Source organism: Heteronotia binoei, chromosome 12 (assembly GCF_032191835.1).
Source record: "Heteronotia binoei isolate CCM8104 ecotype False Entrance Well chromosome 12, APGP_CSIRO_Hbin_v1, whole genome shotgun sequence".
In the NCBI taxonomy this organism is placed as follows: domain Eukaryota; kingdom Metazoa; phylum Chordata; class Lepidosauria; order Squamata; family Gekkonidae; genus Heteronotia; species Heteronotia binoei.
Window position 1 is genome coordinate 35,492,588 of NC_083234.1, and position 16,558 is coordinate 35,509,145.

The 16,558-nt window shown below is 44.3% G+C and overlaps 1 non-coding gene across 1 annotated transcript; it reads right to left on the reverse strand.

Annotated features, from left to right (window-relative positions):
* Positions 1-9,160: 9,160 nt before the first annotated feature.
* Positions 9,161-9,235, reverse strand: TRNAT-AGU (transfer RNA threonine (anticodon AGU)). Its single transcript has one exon. It is a non-coding gene; the product is annotated as a tRNA-Thr (tRNA).
* Between the last annotated feature and the right edge of the window lie 7,323 nt (positions 9,236-16,558).

The following is a 16,558-nucleotide window of genomic DNA, read 5'->3' on the forward strand; positions in this document are numbered from 1 at the left end:
GCACTTGCCTCCCCCCCCCCCCATTATTTGCCAGAAGGCTGGAGTGGTGGGGGAGGCATAATAAATGCAAAAGGGCAATTGTGCTCCAAACGGCTGAGACACCCTGAATGCCCTCAGTATCTGTGCAGTATTTTTTGCTCTCCCAAAGCAATAAGCAAAGGTTAATTTCTCTGCTTTTAACTGCGACATCATTGTTTGCTTTCTGAATTCCTATGGATGTGATATGTAATTCCATCAGAACTTCATTGCACTTCGGAATTAATTTCATCATTTACGTGCTGCTGTTCTTGTATGCACCTCTGGTGGATAATTTGGGGTGTTTTTCCTGCGTACTAACAGATGTAGTAATTGAGCTGTGCATGAAGCCAAATATACAAATGCTTAAAGAACAAATACTTAAAGAACAAAAGGCCATTTATTGCAGAGTTTCAAGTGCTGTAGCATCCAGGTGCTTTTTAAAAAAAAAATGGTGCAAAAATGATATTGGGGAGTTGGATCCTTTTAGGGAGTTATTCTCTTATTAACAGTGATGCCATTCCAATTGTACCAAATATTTGATTTTAAGTACAGAGTACGCTGCATAATTTGGCATTTTGTCCTTCAGAGAGAATAACTCAAATGTCTTGCAATTGCCATACATATATTAGAATTTTTGCCTTGAGCTGAATGATATATTTTATATCCTAAAATGTAATGATTCAGAAGATGCCTCAAAATTAATTATATCAGCATGATTGGCTCTTTCCAGTGTTTTTTGTTTTTTTAAAAAGGTATACAGTCGTTATTAGGGACTCCCATTTGGATTGGTGCCAAAGGTTGGGCAGTTCACGTCTCCCTTATCCAATTTTGCCAGTGTCCTTAAAGCACAACAGCTGGTTGTTAGTCCTAGAAGAGGAAAGAGGGCAAGAACTCTCTCCTTGTCTTTTTGTTTTCAAGGTTAATAGCTTGAGGTGAGTAAGGCTGGTTGTAGTTTCAGTCAGTGAAACTACATAGTGGGGAAAGAATTAGACCCACCTTTTCCTGCACACCATGGCTTTGTTTTGAAATACAGACTAGCATGGTTCTTTCTTTTGAAAAATCCTTTCATGGGGTTGGATTCAGACAAGGGTTCCTAACACTGCCTCAGTAAACAGTGGGAGATTTGGGGGCACTGCTTGGGGAGGAGGTGATATCACTTCCAGGTGGTGCTCTAGGCTGCTCCTGCAGTCTCTATGAAAATTCCTAGAGCTTCACTTTGTGGAGGCAATTTTTTTTGTTCAGCTCCTCAGCCCCTTGGGTGTGAAAAATTGAGGCTGGCAGCAGGAATTCCTTACCCTGTGGGTAAACAGGAGGCCAAATCTAGATTAAATTTTCCATCAGCAGAATGGTACTTTCCTTCTTTCCCTTCCCACTGCAGCCCACTGATCTACACAAAATGCTGCTCTTGGAGGACAGGGAAACCCAAAAAATGACATGGGGGTGGGGTCTGCAGTGGGAATTGCTCTTCCCTTTTCATTACTCCCAAATTTAATCTGGATCCATCCCATGGATTTTCCATGGATGGCTTGGACCTCAGTTTAATTACTCATGTTAAGGTGAAAAAAAAAGTTGAAAACATCATATTGGCTCAGCAAAGTCCAAAAACTCAGTCCATGTAATAGCTTTTATTAGGACTAACCAAACTGACAGAAAACCTTGTGTGGGCTTTTGAGCCCACTCGGACTCTTGATCAAACTATGTGTTGCAAAATTAAACAATAAGCATCTCGCCTGCACCAATCTTGCCAGGTCTCACCAACCCCTAAGGATCCGGCTGATTTATATATCTCAACCCCACAAACAGGAAATGGAAAGCAAGTGAAAATAGGTCCACAGTCTCAACCAATCAGATAGCAACTGAAAAATTCCTGCTTGGCCCTGAAGCAACCAACTAAACCCACATAGTTGCCACAGGAAGGGAAGGGTTGGAAACTGTAGCACAACAAGCCAAATGGAGTGAGAATGGCTTTAAATAGCTTTCCTTTCTTAGCTATCTTGTTGACTGAGCAACATGAGGCAGTTACTACTTTCCTCACCATTCCCAAAATCTTGTGCCTCCAATTCTTTGAAGGGAATGGCGCAAAGATGACCCTTGCCATTTTTGGGACAGAATCCTGCTTCTTTCACCACTCTTGGTCGAGAGCTGTTCCTCCCAGTTAAACCCTTCGTTAGCAGAGCCTCGAGAGCTATGTGAAGCTCAAACCCTTCATCATGTGGATGGAGGAGCTCGTATTTGGCCTGAATCACATGAAAATATACTGCTGGAGAGCTTAATTGCTTAAAACACTGAAGTCCTTCTCTTCTCTCTTTGTTTGTGATCTGGTTATCTGGAATCCAATCTTAAGAAGTTTAAAAGCTTCTCTCATGTGTTCAGCCCAATCGGCAGAGCTTTGTTGCGTGAATTGATGGATAATCAACATTTCCCAGACAAATTGACTTGTGTTCCCCTTGTTCAGCTTATTTTCACTCAAAGAGGCTTTTATTTATACTCCGTACCGCCCAGTTGTCTGTTTCCATTTCTCCAGCAACCCTTGTGATTATTTGTTGGCTAGGCTAATGCTTCTTCTAAATAGGAGCAGCCTCAACTTCCACTACCCAATGGTTCATGATGACTATTAAATACATTCCAGAATTAGGAGAAACTACCACATCCATCACTGGCTCTGGTGCATATGGAACCTCTTTGGAAGTTTGTACAGTTTTTTAAAGTATTAATCCATGTTGTTTGGCTGACGGAAGTGCAGTCAAAGGAAACATTGAGGCCTGTTAAATATTGCTTGGAAGTAGTTTTGAAGACTAGATTGCTCTTTTTGGACTTTTCTGTTTGTGGGGTGAGAGTAAAGGGAGTGTTCTTATGCATTATGCACACCTAGGTGGATACCAGATTCTGCACCTCAATGATTGGATCCATGAGCAGAACAAAATTAATTAAGATGCTTCCTAAAGTTGCTTCATCTGAATGTCTCCCTGGATTTTGGAGCCTCAAATTATGTCTGCTGTAGTCCTACATATGACCATATGAAGCTGCCTTATACTGAATCAGACGCTCGGTCCACCAAAGTCACTATTGTCTACTCAGACTGGCAGCAGCTCTCCAGGGACTCAAGCTGAGTTTTTTCATGCCTATTTGCCTGGATCTTTTTTAGTTGGAGATGCCAAGGATTGAACCTGGGACCTTCTGCTTACTAAGCAGATGCCTTACCCCTGAGCCACCGTCCCTCCCCTAGGCAAAGATAATCCATTCTAAAGTCTGATTCACACTGCAGAAGGTCATCATGGTTTCTGTGAAGACTTTGAATCACATGCATGCTGGAGTTTCTGTATTTCCTAGGCATATTGGGGGCCCAATTCTGATTGGGACCATGGCATACATAGAGAAGGAGGTTCCGCTTTCCTTGTGCCATTTTCCCACACTGCTGTGCTATGGTCTGACTCTATTATGTTGTTATCAATATAGCATTATAAAAGTGTACAAATCAGAAAAGTGGAAGCCAAAAAGTAGAGCTGCCAACCCCTGGGTGGCACCTGGAGATCTCCCACTATTACTGTTTATCTCCAGATGACCAAGAACAGTTCCCCTGGAGAAAATGGCTGCTTTGGAAGGCATGCTTTATGGCAGGGGTGGCCAATGGTAGCTCCTCCTGTCCCTAATTCCCACCCTCCTTAGGCTTTATCTCCAAAATCTCCAGGTGTTTTCCCAACCCAGAGCTGGCAACCCTAATGAACTGGAAGAAGTGCATTAGAAGAAGGAAGAAAGTGACAGATGGATCTGAGCAAACATTGTTTAGGCTTTCTTTCAATTGGTGATGAGGGATTAGGCAGGTTGAACTAAAAGCTGCTGGTAAAGGGGAGTTTGAAGAGGAATTTGAAGGAAAAGAGAGAAACAGAAATGGACAGGAAGGAGCATAAAGTTCAGGTCACATCATCTGGGACCTAGCAGCCTGGAATGCACTTGAAGAATGGTTTCTGGAGGTGGTGGTCTTCCACTGAAGCTCTTAAAATCCAGTCCCCCATTAAAAACAATAAATGGGACTAATCTCATCACTAGCTAAAGAGAAATCAAGAGTGCAGGATTGGTAAATTGCAAATTATTGCTGATATGCATTGAAAATGCCTTATCCAATGTGTGTGAAAGTAACCCCAAGTCTGTTCTAACACTGAAGGTCTGAAGTGTGGGGTCTCCAGACTGGAGAGCATCTTTGGGCTCTGGTATTTCAAATGGCAGCCTAATGGTATTCTTCTTCTCCTCCTTTCCAGCACACTTCACATCTGTTGAAGGGGCTTGCATTTAGTTGGGTTCTGCTGTGTGGTCAGACTCAGCAATGTGGTATCACTTTTACCTGGCTGTGTTTTACATATGGTTTCAGTTTCAGTTTATTTCAATTTATATCCCGCCCTTCCCGCCAAGGTGGCTCAGGGCGGCTTACAACATCTTGGGTTGGTTGGGTGGGGGTGGGCCCTCAGTGGGCCTGTCCCATCTGAGCCACCATTCAGCTCCCATGGGACTGCTTCTGCACAATTACCCTTCTAAACCAGCTTGTCCTCTCATGTTGTTAGCTCAAGTGTTTCCTCATCAGCGTATTTCCTCATTAATGCTCAAGTGCTCTTGATTGGAAACAGGGGTAGACATTCTGCAGAACAGACCAAATACATCAGCTTGTTTAATCAATCAAAATGTTATCCTAGCTACCTATCGATTGGGTTGCTTCAAACAGATTGACTGATGTGAAGCTGTTGGATCCCAGACAGATACGTCTAACAGCCAATGGTGCTAAAATGATACTTCCATGTATCCAAAACCAGTGGTGCTTATCCCAAAATTGGCCTTCAAAATTACCAAGAGATGTTCCTTTTCCTCTCATCATGTATGTTCCGTGGGGAAGGGGGGGAAATGTTAGGAATGGATTCTGGAATTTCAAACCTTTCAGAAGGCCTCTGGAGAGCCAGTGTGATGTAGTGGTTAGAATGTCAGTCTAGGATCTGGGAAACCCAGGTTTGAACCCCCAGTCTGCCATGGAAGCTAATTGGGTAACCTTGGGCTAGGGTTGCCAGGTCTGTGTTGGAAAATACCTGGAGACTTTAGGGGTGGACCCAGGAAAGGGTGAGGTTTGGGGAATGGAGGGGCATGGTACAATGCCATAGAGCCACCCTTAAAATCAACCATTTTCATCAGGAGAACTAATTCAGTGGAATGACAGCAAAAAGCCAGGAGTCGATATGTAGAAATACCGAAGAACCTTTTCATGTCGGCTAAAAATTAGTTTTTCGGTATTGCATGTGGGTAAACGGGGCTCCTTTCTGCACATCTTTTCTGCACTGGCTATTTCGTCAGAGATTTCAGATTAGTTTAGTTTGTGAGAGGCTTTGTTAGAAAATGAATACCGACGTTAGCAAGACAATGTGTTTCCCAAACAAGATGCCTTCACGCTATGGAGAGCTCATTGTGACTTGAGTGAATGATCAGAAAGTTGCATGTGGCAGGCTCCAGGGTGTCCTTTGTGTAGAAATGTTAAAGCTTTTCAGAGCTCCATTCAAAGCACAAAGAATACATAATGCTTGGGGAGGGGAGACTAGGGATGGGGAACAGCAAACGTGCCGTGCTAGGTCCTGCCCTGCCCTATGTATATTCTGTTTGGAACAGAACCTGTGTGTGACAAGTATGACATCCAGAAACTCTAGCTTTGATGTATTCAATATGCAGAGCTTTTTTTTTTTGCAGCAGGAACTCCTTTGCATATTAGGCCACACACCCCTGATGTAGCCAGTCCTCCAAGAGCTTACAGTAGGCCCTGTAAACTCTTGGAGGATTGGCTACATCTGGGGGTGTGGCCTAATATGCAAAGGAGTTCCTATTACAAAAAAAGCCCTGCCAATATACAATGCACATGCAATGCAGCCCCCTTGGCTAAATAACGCACATGGAGCTGTTTTGCCCTGGGAAAATGGCACAAAGGCGAGGCAGAGGCCCCTCCTCCTCCACATCATGATCCCAGTTCAAATCAGATCCTGTGGTGACTGAGGGTAGGACTTTTTTTGAGCAGAAACACACAGGAATGCAGTTTTGGCTGGCTTGGTGCCAGGGTGTGGCCTAATATGCAAATGAGATCCTGTTGAGCTTCTACAAAAAGCCATGTGTGAAACAATGGTGACACCAGGGTGTGTGGCATAATATACAAATGAGTTCCTGCTGGTTTTTTTTTTTTGCAAAAAAAGCCCTACAGGGGAATCTGTTCTCTGCCGCTAGCTACAGGGAAGGCTAGTCAGGTTGGAATAGGGAGGTGCACTTGGATATATCTGGTCTGAATATATACTCCCAAAATGTCTTATTGATATTTTGGGGCATACTTGGGTATTGGGTTTCTCTGATAACTTTTAACTGATATGATAACTTTTAAATACATCTAAAAAAATCAAAAGCTCTTTTTTCCAAGCTGTGGTTGATCATTTCAGTAGAAAAGAGAACCGGGATCATATCAGTACCTACTCCATAGCATTCTGAATATGTCAGTTCAGATCTGCAGAAATGGCACAAGTAATTGCTCTGCTAAACAAAATTCTTTGGGAAGTGTGTGAATATGTACTGGCTATTTATATCATTGGCTTTATCCAGATCTTGACAAGCTATTAAGTATGCCAATCAGTCAATTTTGGGGGTGGAGATGGGGAGCAGAGAGGTTGGTCTTGAAGGTCAGCAATTAGTCATGTGTAGGCGAGGGAAACCATTGACATCTGGCTAGAAACAGAACCACAAGGCCTCCATAACTGACCATTAAGAGGGATCAGATGCAAATATGCATGCTAAACTATAAAAAAATTATTCAAAATAAATAGCCTTCAAATGACTTTAATTGCTTTTAATGCCACGTTCCCAAGTCTACAAGATTTGCTTAGAGGCCTATTCTCAGTCGTTTCTGTGGCCAGACACATTATTTTCTCCCCTGAGGAGTTAAGTATGAGTTTGAAAAATGTATGTTAATTAATCCCTTCCTTAACCTTGGACCCTGGCTCTGAGGAAAATGGAGGATTGGCAAAACTTTGCAGCTTTCTCTTTTGCCTCATATTATTTGAAAACAGATAAGTTCTGCCTCTTTGGCTTTGATTTCTATGCAACTCTTTTTAAAAAATTATCTTTTATTGAAGAAATAATTTGTATTTTAACAATACCAACAAAATCATTTATGTTATGACAAACATAACTTCACTTAGATGCTTATCTTTCATCTCTTCTTCATCTTCTCCCTTTTTTCTTCTCCCATAAATTACTTGATAAAGTTTGGAAGATTCTCAAATTAATCTTAGCTCATTCTAATATATTCACAATATATCATCAAACTGTCCTACAAACTAATTATTCTACTAATAATTAGGCTTGGTCCTGAGGCCAATGCAGCCAGGATGGGCCAAAGCTCCACCTTCCAAGGACCTAATAAAGGTTGGGGGAACATATCCGGATATCTACCACCAGGGCTTTTTTTGTAGCAGGAACTCCTTTGCATATTAGGCCACACACCCCTGATGTAGCCAATCCTCCTGGAGCTTACAGTAGGCTCTGTACTAACAGCCCTGTAAGCTCTTGGAGGATTGGTTACATCAGGGGCATGTGGGCTAATATGCAAAGGAGTTCCTGCTACAAAAAAAGCTCTGCCTAGCACCCTCCCATTGCTCTTGTAAGCATCAGAATTTTTTTTTTATATTACCCATATTCAGGCCTCAGATTCAGCAGGAGCTCACAGGAGTATAGCTCCTGAATCTTTCAGAGGGGTTTCCCTCTTCCTCCCCACCTACCTTGTCCATTTGTTCATTGAATAGTAGGTGCAGCTGCATAACAATCCCTGGATTAGGAGAGCGGGCAGCCAGCCAGCCAGCCACCAAGGGCTTTGCCACACCCCCAGCAACCCTCATTAACCACTGGAGAAGTCCACACCATCCTTTCTCCACTCTTTATGTGATTTTGGGCAGTGGGTAGCTTGCTGGTCTTTTTACTAGGAGAGGGGCAGCCCAGGAGAACCCCAGGCAAGCAAGGCCTGCTTGGGCTGGCTGGATCTCTAGCCAGCCCAAGCAGGTCTCACTCCGCCCGGGCTTTCCTTTCTTGCATCAGATTGCTTTTGGTGGGGGAAGGGGCATATGCTAATGAGTTATGCTAATGAGCTCTGCCACCTATTTTTCTACAAAATGACCCCTGCCCAAATCCTATTATTAAACAGAATCCAAACTCTCTTCTAAATTTTCATGGTCTTCGAGAGTACATACTTGATTTGTTTTCACTGGTGTGATAGGAGAATGCTTTTTCTTTTTGCCAGCTTTGTTTTCTCTGGATGCAGATGGGGTAGGAAGGGAAACATTTAAGGTGGCCAGCATAAATTCAGCATAGGCAGTGCAACTCTTTAGGAATGCCAGCCTCCAGCTTTGTTTTTGAAAAAAGGGAAATTTTGGGTTAGAAACAAAAGAGCCAAGACCATCTGGCTCCATCCAGAACTATCTATTGGACCTGTCCAGTTCTCACTGCATAAGAAGTCTCCAGGTTCAGGCTACATTTTTAGGATCAAAGCGTTTATAATGCTGGTAGGCAAAAGCTTGTTAATTTTTCTTTAAAAACCTAACATGTCTCTGGATTTAGTAACATGTCTCTGGATACCACAAGAGCCAAAAGATGGAGACGGAGACATCTTGGTTTAAATAAGCACAATTTAAATTTGCTTTACTCTGAAAAATGTCATTGTCACATGAATTTCAATATCTGCTCCACCAGAATCTCTAGCAGTGCTGTGGAATCCAAAATGGAGACATTTTAGAAAGATTCTCCACTTCTGCACATGCACCTGCTGGAATGGCGTTGGGTCAACCATAGCTTTCATAGGAGTTGCCCTTGAAAGGGCAGCTGCTGCAAGAGCTCTCTCGGCCCCACCTACCTCACAGGGTGTCTGTTGTGTGTGTGTGTGTGGGGGGAAGGTAAAGGAGATTGTGACCGCTCTGAGATTCTTGAGATTCAGAGTATAGAGTGGGATATAAATCCAATATCATATGAACATATGAAGCTGCCTTATACTGAATTAGACCCTCGGTCCATCAAAGTCAGTATTGTCTACTCAGACTGGCAGCGGCTCTCCATGGTCTCACACCTATTTGCCTGGACCCTTTTTAGTTGGAGATGCCGGGGATTGAACCTGGGACCTTCTGCTTACTAAGCAGATGCTCTACCACTGAGCCACCATCCCTCCCCCTTCTAATATCTTCTTCTAATATCAGCAGTACCTACATTTCTGTAATGAAAATAACAATTGTGTGCCTGGAAAGTTGTAGCTGACTCCTGGAGACCCCAGCCATGGGATTTTCAAGACAAGGGATCAGCAGAGGTAGCTTGCCATTGCCTTCCTCTGCATAGCAGACCCACTCTTCCTCAGCTGTCTCCCATCCAAGTACTAATCATGGTCATAGTTGCTTAACTTCCAAGCTCTGATGAGATCAGAGGCTCAGCAGGCTGCAGATGTTTCTGTACCGAACAGTTTTTATTGGGTGTTTCAAAAAGATCTCTTCCTAAGGAAGAGGCAGGACTTATATATGACTGATTACATTTAAATCTTGTGAAAGCAAAACAAACAAACCAAACCATCAGCAGTGAATGAATTTTAAAGAAATATATGGAATGTTTTAATATTGTCAAAGCTAACAATAAAATCGAGAGAAAGCCATACAAAATTGTACTGAATTGGTACCTATTTGTTTAATTCTGGAATATCAGATCTGATACAAGTCCCACTGTGGCAGCTTTGTTGATATGTGGGGCTGGATCCAGCACAAGACTATTGGAAGGACTGCACAAGAATCATGGATATTTCCAGTGGTGGCCTGGCCTGGGTGTCAGCTTGCCCAATAGCAAGTGGGCCCTGTGTGCCCCTGATGGTGGCCCCCCTTAGACAATATGTTTAAAATGTCAATGACCTTTTAAGTAGCTTGAAAATATGATAGAAGTACCAATATAATAGTTCTTTATCTCCTGGCAACCAATATTTTTAGACCCCACTTGCCACTGGATATTCCCTACTTTTCCTGCTAACAGAAGAGGCCTAAAGGAGTGATATTACCCCCTTCACCCTTATCACAGCAGTCTCTGCAATTTCTTCGGGTATTAATAATAATAATAATAATAATAAAAAAATTATTTTTATATCCCGCCCTCCCCCGCCAAGGCAGGCCCAGGGTGGCTCACAGGACATGGTATATACCATGATTACAATAAAATACAATCATTACTATAAAAGACAGTTAAAATATAGTTAAATTACATTCATAAATTAAGTTAAATAAAACAGTTAAAACCATTATAGATTATCAATTAAGGTGCTACAGTTCAATATATGTATAGGATGGCTAGATGTCATTATCCGGGTTCCATCTTAAAAGCAAGTCGACAGAGGATGGTTTTGCAAGCCCTGCGAAACTGATTTCGATCTCGCAGGGCTTGCATCTCCACTGGTAGTTGATTCCACCATTGGGGAGCCGATGTTGAGAAGGCTTGCTCCCTCGTTGTTTTCAGTCTGGCCTCCCTTGGTCCAGGGATTTTTAAAAGATTTTAAGAACTAGTTCTCAGTGCTCTCTGAGGAACGTATGGAGAGAGGCGGTCCCTAAGGTAGGCAGGTCCTCGGCCATATAGGGCTTTAAAGGTAACAATTGGCAGCCAGTGCAGTTCCCGCAGCCTAGGCTGTACATGTTCCCACTGAGGTAGTCCCACTAACAGCCTGGCCGCTGCATTCTGCACTAGCTACAGTTTCCGCGTTCGGTATAAGGGCAGCCCCATGTAGAGGGCATTACAGTAGACCAGCCTCGAGGTGACAGTTGCATGGATCACAGTTGCCAGGTCACTGCGTTCCAAGAAGGGGGCCAACTGCCTCACCCTCCTAAAGTGGAAAAAGGCGGATTTAGCAGTGGCAGCTATCTGGGCCTCCATTGTCAAGGAAGGCTCCAGTAGCACTCCCAAGCTCTTGACCCTACGCACTGGTATCAGTGACGCACCATCAAAGGTTGGTAAGGAGATCTCCCCTCCTGACCCGCCGCTACCTACGCGAAGGACCTCAGTCTTTGCTGGATTCAGCTTTAGCCCACTCAGTCTGAGCCAACCCACCACGGCTTGCAGCGCCCTGTCCAGATTTATAGGGACATCCTCAGTCAGGCCATCCATCAATAGATAGAGCTGGGTGTCATCAGCATACTGGTGGCAACCCAGCCCATACCTCTGGGTAATCTGGGCAAGGGAGCGCATGTAGATATTAAACAACATCAGGGAGAGAACTGCCCCCTGAGGCACCCCACAATTAAGTAGGTGTCTCTGGGATAGCTCTCCTCCAATCGCCACCCTTTGTCCCCGACCTTCAAGGAAGGAGGAGAGCCACTGTAAGGCTAGCCCCTGAATTCCTGCATCGGCGAGGCAGCGGGTCAGCAGCCGATGGTCAACCATATCGAACGCAGCTGATAGGTTTAACAACAGCAATACCGCCGAGCCACCTCGATCCAGATGTTGCCGGAGGTCATCCATGAGGGTGACCAAAACTGTCTCCGTTCCATGGCCCGGGCGGAAGCTGGACTGGCACGGCTCTAAGGTGGAAGCGTCATCCAGAAAATCCTGTAACTGCAACTTCACAGCCCTCTCTATAATTTTGCCCAAAAAGGGCAAATTTGAGACCGGCCGGTAATGAACCAATTCGGCCGGGTCTGATGTAGCCTTTTTCAGGAGAGGGCGGACCACTGCCTCTTTCAAGGGTGTTGGAAAGGAGCCGTCTGAAAGAGATCTATTTATGATGTCCCGTATAGGACATCTTAGCTCCTCCTGGCAAGCCTTAATTAGCCAGGAGGGGCATGGTCCAGATCACAAGTTGTTGGGCGTGCAGTGACAAGGATTCTGTCGACTTCCTCCAAGCTGAGTGGGTCGAAGCAGTCCAAGATCAAACCAGAAGACATGCATTGGGCCTCAAGTTCACTTACTGTATCTAAATTGGCAGGGCAGTCGTGGCGGAGTGACTGGATCTTGTCTGCAAAAAATTTCGCAAAAGCCTCGCAGCCTATCTCCAATTCCTTAACGTTTGGATTGCCTTGTGGCAATGTAGTAAAATTCCAAATTATCCTAAACAGTTGTGCTGGGCGCGAATTTGCAGACGCAATCTTAGCCGCAAAGTATGTTTTCTTTGCGGCCTTGACTGCCATCTCATAGGACCTTATAAACTTCCTATAAGATGTTCTAGTTGCTTCGTCACGGGTACACCGCCATTGCCTCTCTAGCTGTCTGAGACCTTGTTTCAGCTGGCGTAACTCCGGGGTATACCACGGGGCCAGCCTAGTCTGAGGTCGTAGAGGGCGTCGAGGTGCGATCTCATCAATGGCCCTAGAGAGCCGGCTATTCCAGGCCTCAACCAGGCCATTGAGAGAATCACCAGAGGGCCAGGAATCCCGCAGAGCCATTTGGAACCGTTCCGGGTCCATCTGGCTCCGCGGGCGAGCCATAATAAGCTCATCGCCTAAACAGGTTTGGGGTGGCATATCTACACGAGCCCTGAGGGCGAGGTGGTCTGACCATGGCACTGCTTTAGTGGTTATGTCGTCCACCATGACCCCGGCCGCAAAGATCAGGTCTAACATGTGTCCGGCCTGGTGAGTGGGGGTTGTAACAAATTGAGAGAGTCCTAGCGTCGCCATGGAAGACACTAGGTCCATCACCTGACTGGAGGTTGGGTCATCAGCATGGATGTTGAAGTCACCCAGGATTACCAACCTTGGGTGCTCCAGCGCCCAGCCTGTCACCGCCTCGAGCAGGGACGGTAAGGCACTTGCTGGTGCGTTAGGCGTACAGTACACCAGCCAGATCGCCAACCCCTCTCCAGCCTCCCACGCCAGACCGGCACATTCAATACCCTCGATCCTTGGGGCCGGGAGCGCCCTAAAGGAGTAAGCCTCTCGTATAAATAATGCCACTCCTCCTCCCCGCCTGCTAGTCCGCGATTGGTGGAAGACTGAATAGCCCGGGGGAGCTGTTTGTGAGAGGGCTACTGTATCTCCCTCTCGGATCCAGGTTTCAGTCACGCAAGCCAGGTCCATGTCCTGTTCGAGTAGGAACTGTTGAAGGACTGAGGTCTTATTATTAATGGACCTGGCATTGCATAACACCAATGACGGAGGCAAGTTATTCAGCCTGACCCTACTACCTGTCACCCTTGGGATGGGACACAGATTGGAGGAAGATCGAGCACTATCTTGTCTCAGTCCTCCTCCCTTATATCGTCTATTCCCACTGCCATACCTCCCCCTCCCCAGGAGCACTGGAATCCCTAGGCTAGCCATTCCCCGCTGGTAGCAGCCGCTATCTTAGCCACCACCGAAGCACTACTATCAGTAATACCCCCCAGACCACTCTGCCCTACTAGTATTAGTCCATGTGGGTTCCACAATCTTGGGAATTAACTTTCTGTAGTAATTTCCACTTATTGGTAGGTGTTAGCATCTTAATACGTAACAGTCAGGGCTTTTTGTTTAGCAGAAACACACAAGAATGCAGTTCCAACTGGCTTGGCATCAGGGGGTGCAGCCTAATATGCAAATGAGTTCCTACTGGGCTTTTTCTATTTAAAAAAAGCCCTGGTAACAGTCATTAGCCTCTTGAAACATATCCTTAGGTGAACATAAGAACATAAGAGAAGCCATATTGGATCAGACCAATGGCCCATCCAGTCCAACACTCTGTGTCACACAGTGGCCAAAAAAGAAAGGAGGTTCACAAGTGGGGCTAGAAGCCCTTCAACTTTGCCTCCCCCTCCCAAACACCAAGAATACAGAGCATCACTGCCCCAGAGAGTTCCAATAATATGCTGTGGCTAATAGCCACTGATGGACCTCTGCTCCATATTTTTATCCAAACCCCTCTTGAAGCTGGCTGTTTGATAACCCGTTCTCTACAGATCTTATGATGTCTGTGAAGATTTCTAGCTGGATCCAGCACTCTGATTGTACAAGGATTAGGTACCTTCTTTAGCACTGTCCCCCTCCCTGCAGTCCCCTTTGAACCTAGGAAAATTAATTCCCAGGGTTGCAGTTGCAAATGGTTAGGCTGCAGTGTGTGTGTGTGTGTGTGTGTGTGTGTGTAGGGGAAAAGTGAATTATCTTCCTTTTCCTTCTGTGCTGACTTAAAGAGGCAGTAAACATAATTTCACCCTCCTCTTGCTGTTGCTCATGAACCCATTTGGCAGTTGTTCCATACCTCAGGTATCAAATTTCCTGAGGTCAGAAGGGACAGCTAGGTGGAGGGGAATGTGGGGAAGAACTGTGACCATCAGAACCTTCCACTGAGGGACTGCTGGAATCAGCTCTTCAGGTCTCTCAAATGTTTCTAATCCAGGCTTTTATCTAAGGAGCTCAAAGTGGCATACACAATTGTCCTCTGTTTTATCCTGACAATAATCCTGTGAAGTAGGCTGGACTAAGAAAGAGCAACTGGGCCAAGGTCACTCAGCGAGCTTCATGGCAGATTTCAACCCAAATCTCCATACACCTAGACCAGTACTCTGTCTACACTATCTGTGCTGAGTGAGCTACAGCCTCTCTCTCTCTCTCTCTCTCACTCACTCCTGTTGTCCTTGTCAATCAATTATTTTGCAAGTAGTACAATAAACAAGGTCTCTCAGCCTTCATGTACATTTTATGGATTTTCTTCACTCATGGGCAAGTTTTTAAGCAAATTGTCAGCTGGAGGGGAGGGAAATTGTACTTTTGACCCTGCAGTTAATTAGTTCTCCACATCTTCAGCTACTGGAGGCTAGGAATATGCTGGTATCTGTAGCAAAGAAGGATTTGCACTTTGTCTTTGAGCATTCAGAAAGCTAGAATCATTCGTCTATATTTTTCTGGGCCAGACACTTAATTGCTGATTCTATGGCTTTCTTTGCTCCTGTTAAGGCGCTGACACTCTTTTTGTCATGAAGGGATTGTTTTTAAGATGGCTATGTCTTTTTTCCTGGCAAGGTCATGTGCTTTTAGCAGATGTATGGCAGGCAGAGGTTCAACAGGTTTTATGTTGTCACAGCATCTTCTCTGACAGAGAAAAGGGCAGAACACACACAAATCATAGAGACATGGCTTGGGAATTCTTCCAAATTCATGTTTGAAATACAGAAAATGCAGAGTTACGGCTAATGACCAACATAGCTTTGATACAGGGAATCCCATATGTGAAATCCATTAGTGTTTTTTTTTTTTTTAAATCTTCCATCAGATCTGATTTTGTTTGTAGATGTGGCATTGGGGGTGTTCAACTCTTTTAAGTCATCACCTTCTCCTTCCAGCTTCTAAAGTGTTGAGTGATAATGTGAGCATCTGATCTGGTAAACAGCACAGGGGGAGGGGGGAAATGGTACACTCCTTCCCTCAGTGACACTGCCTCAGTCAAAATCTAATCCCCTTGTGGCTACTTTAAAGTTTGTGTTTTAGAACATGAGGATTTTGATCATTGATCTCTCAAGTCACTCTGTTTTGGAGTTGGCAGATCCAGCTGGCTCCTGGATGGGGTGAGCCAAGCTATATTGCATTGCACTAACACAATGTATCACTTCTGGTGTGAAACCAGAAGTGATGCCATCATGACAGGTCTACACTCTAGGATTTACTCAAAACTCTACTGTTAAAGCTCAGAGTTTTGAGTGACTCCTAGAGTGTCACACTGATATAATGACATCACTTCCAGTTTACTTCTGGAAGTATAGCAACCCAGGCCAGGAGATCTTTCCTACCCTCAACTAAGTAAATGTTCCCTTTTCTGTTTCTTTTGAAATTCATTTCCATTTTTACCGTCACTTTTAGTTTTTGCCTTTCTGCTGTTGGTTTTTATAGACTTGTTTTAATATGGTTTTTATACATACGAAGTGTCATCTATACCTATAATATATGTATCATGCTGATTTATGGATACTTGAAAACATTGAAAAATGCATACACTTTATGAGGGGGAAAATTGGTGCAGAAAAACCAGAAAATAGCACATGGATAATGAATCCTGGAATTGATTCGCACGAGGGAGAAGTGTAATTTTCATGTCGAAACATCAGAAATGAGACATTTGAAATAATATCTTTACTCATCCTTAACAAATTTTGGTTTAGTCTTACAAACACAGTTGCAGAAGGCAGCAAACTTGCATTTTATATGATTTTGGCATGACTACTTAATATATGTGCAAGTTTAAGCTGGCGGAGAAAACTTTGGAAGAGCAACAATAAATTAGCTATGAGCAGAGCTGCATGGCAATTCCTACAGATTCCAGCCCCCCCACCTTCTCCACTGAGAGGTGCCCTTTAAATCTGCAGAAAGTTTCTCCCCCCAGAAAAACTTCACAAAGAAATGTCAGTTTGCAAAAATCTTTTATCTTGGTCAGTGAAAACTGGTTAATATGACAACTGGAGACATGACATATTCAGAACTGTGTGCATATTTGCCATATATCTGGAATCTGCCACAGATTTTGCATCCTGAATGACTTCACTGCTGGTTGCAAGTGAAATGTATTTCTA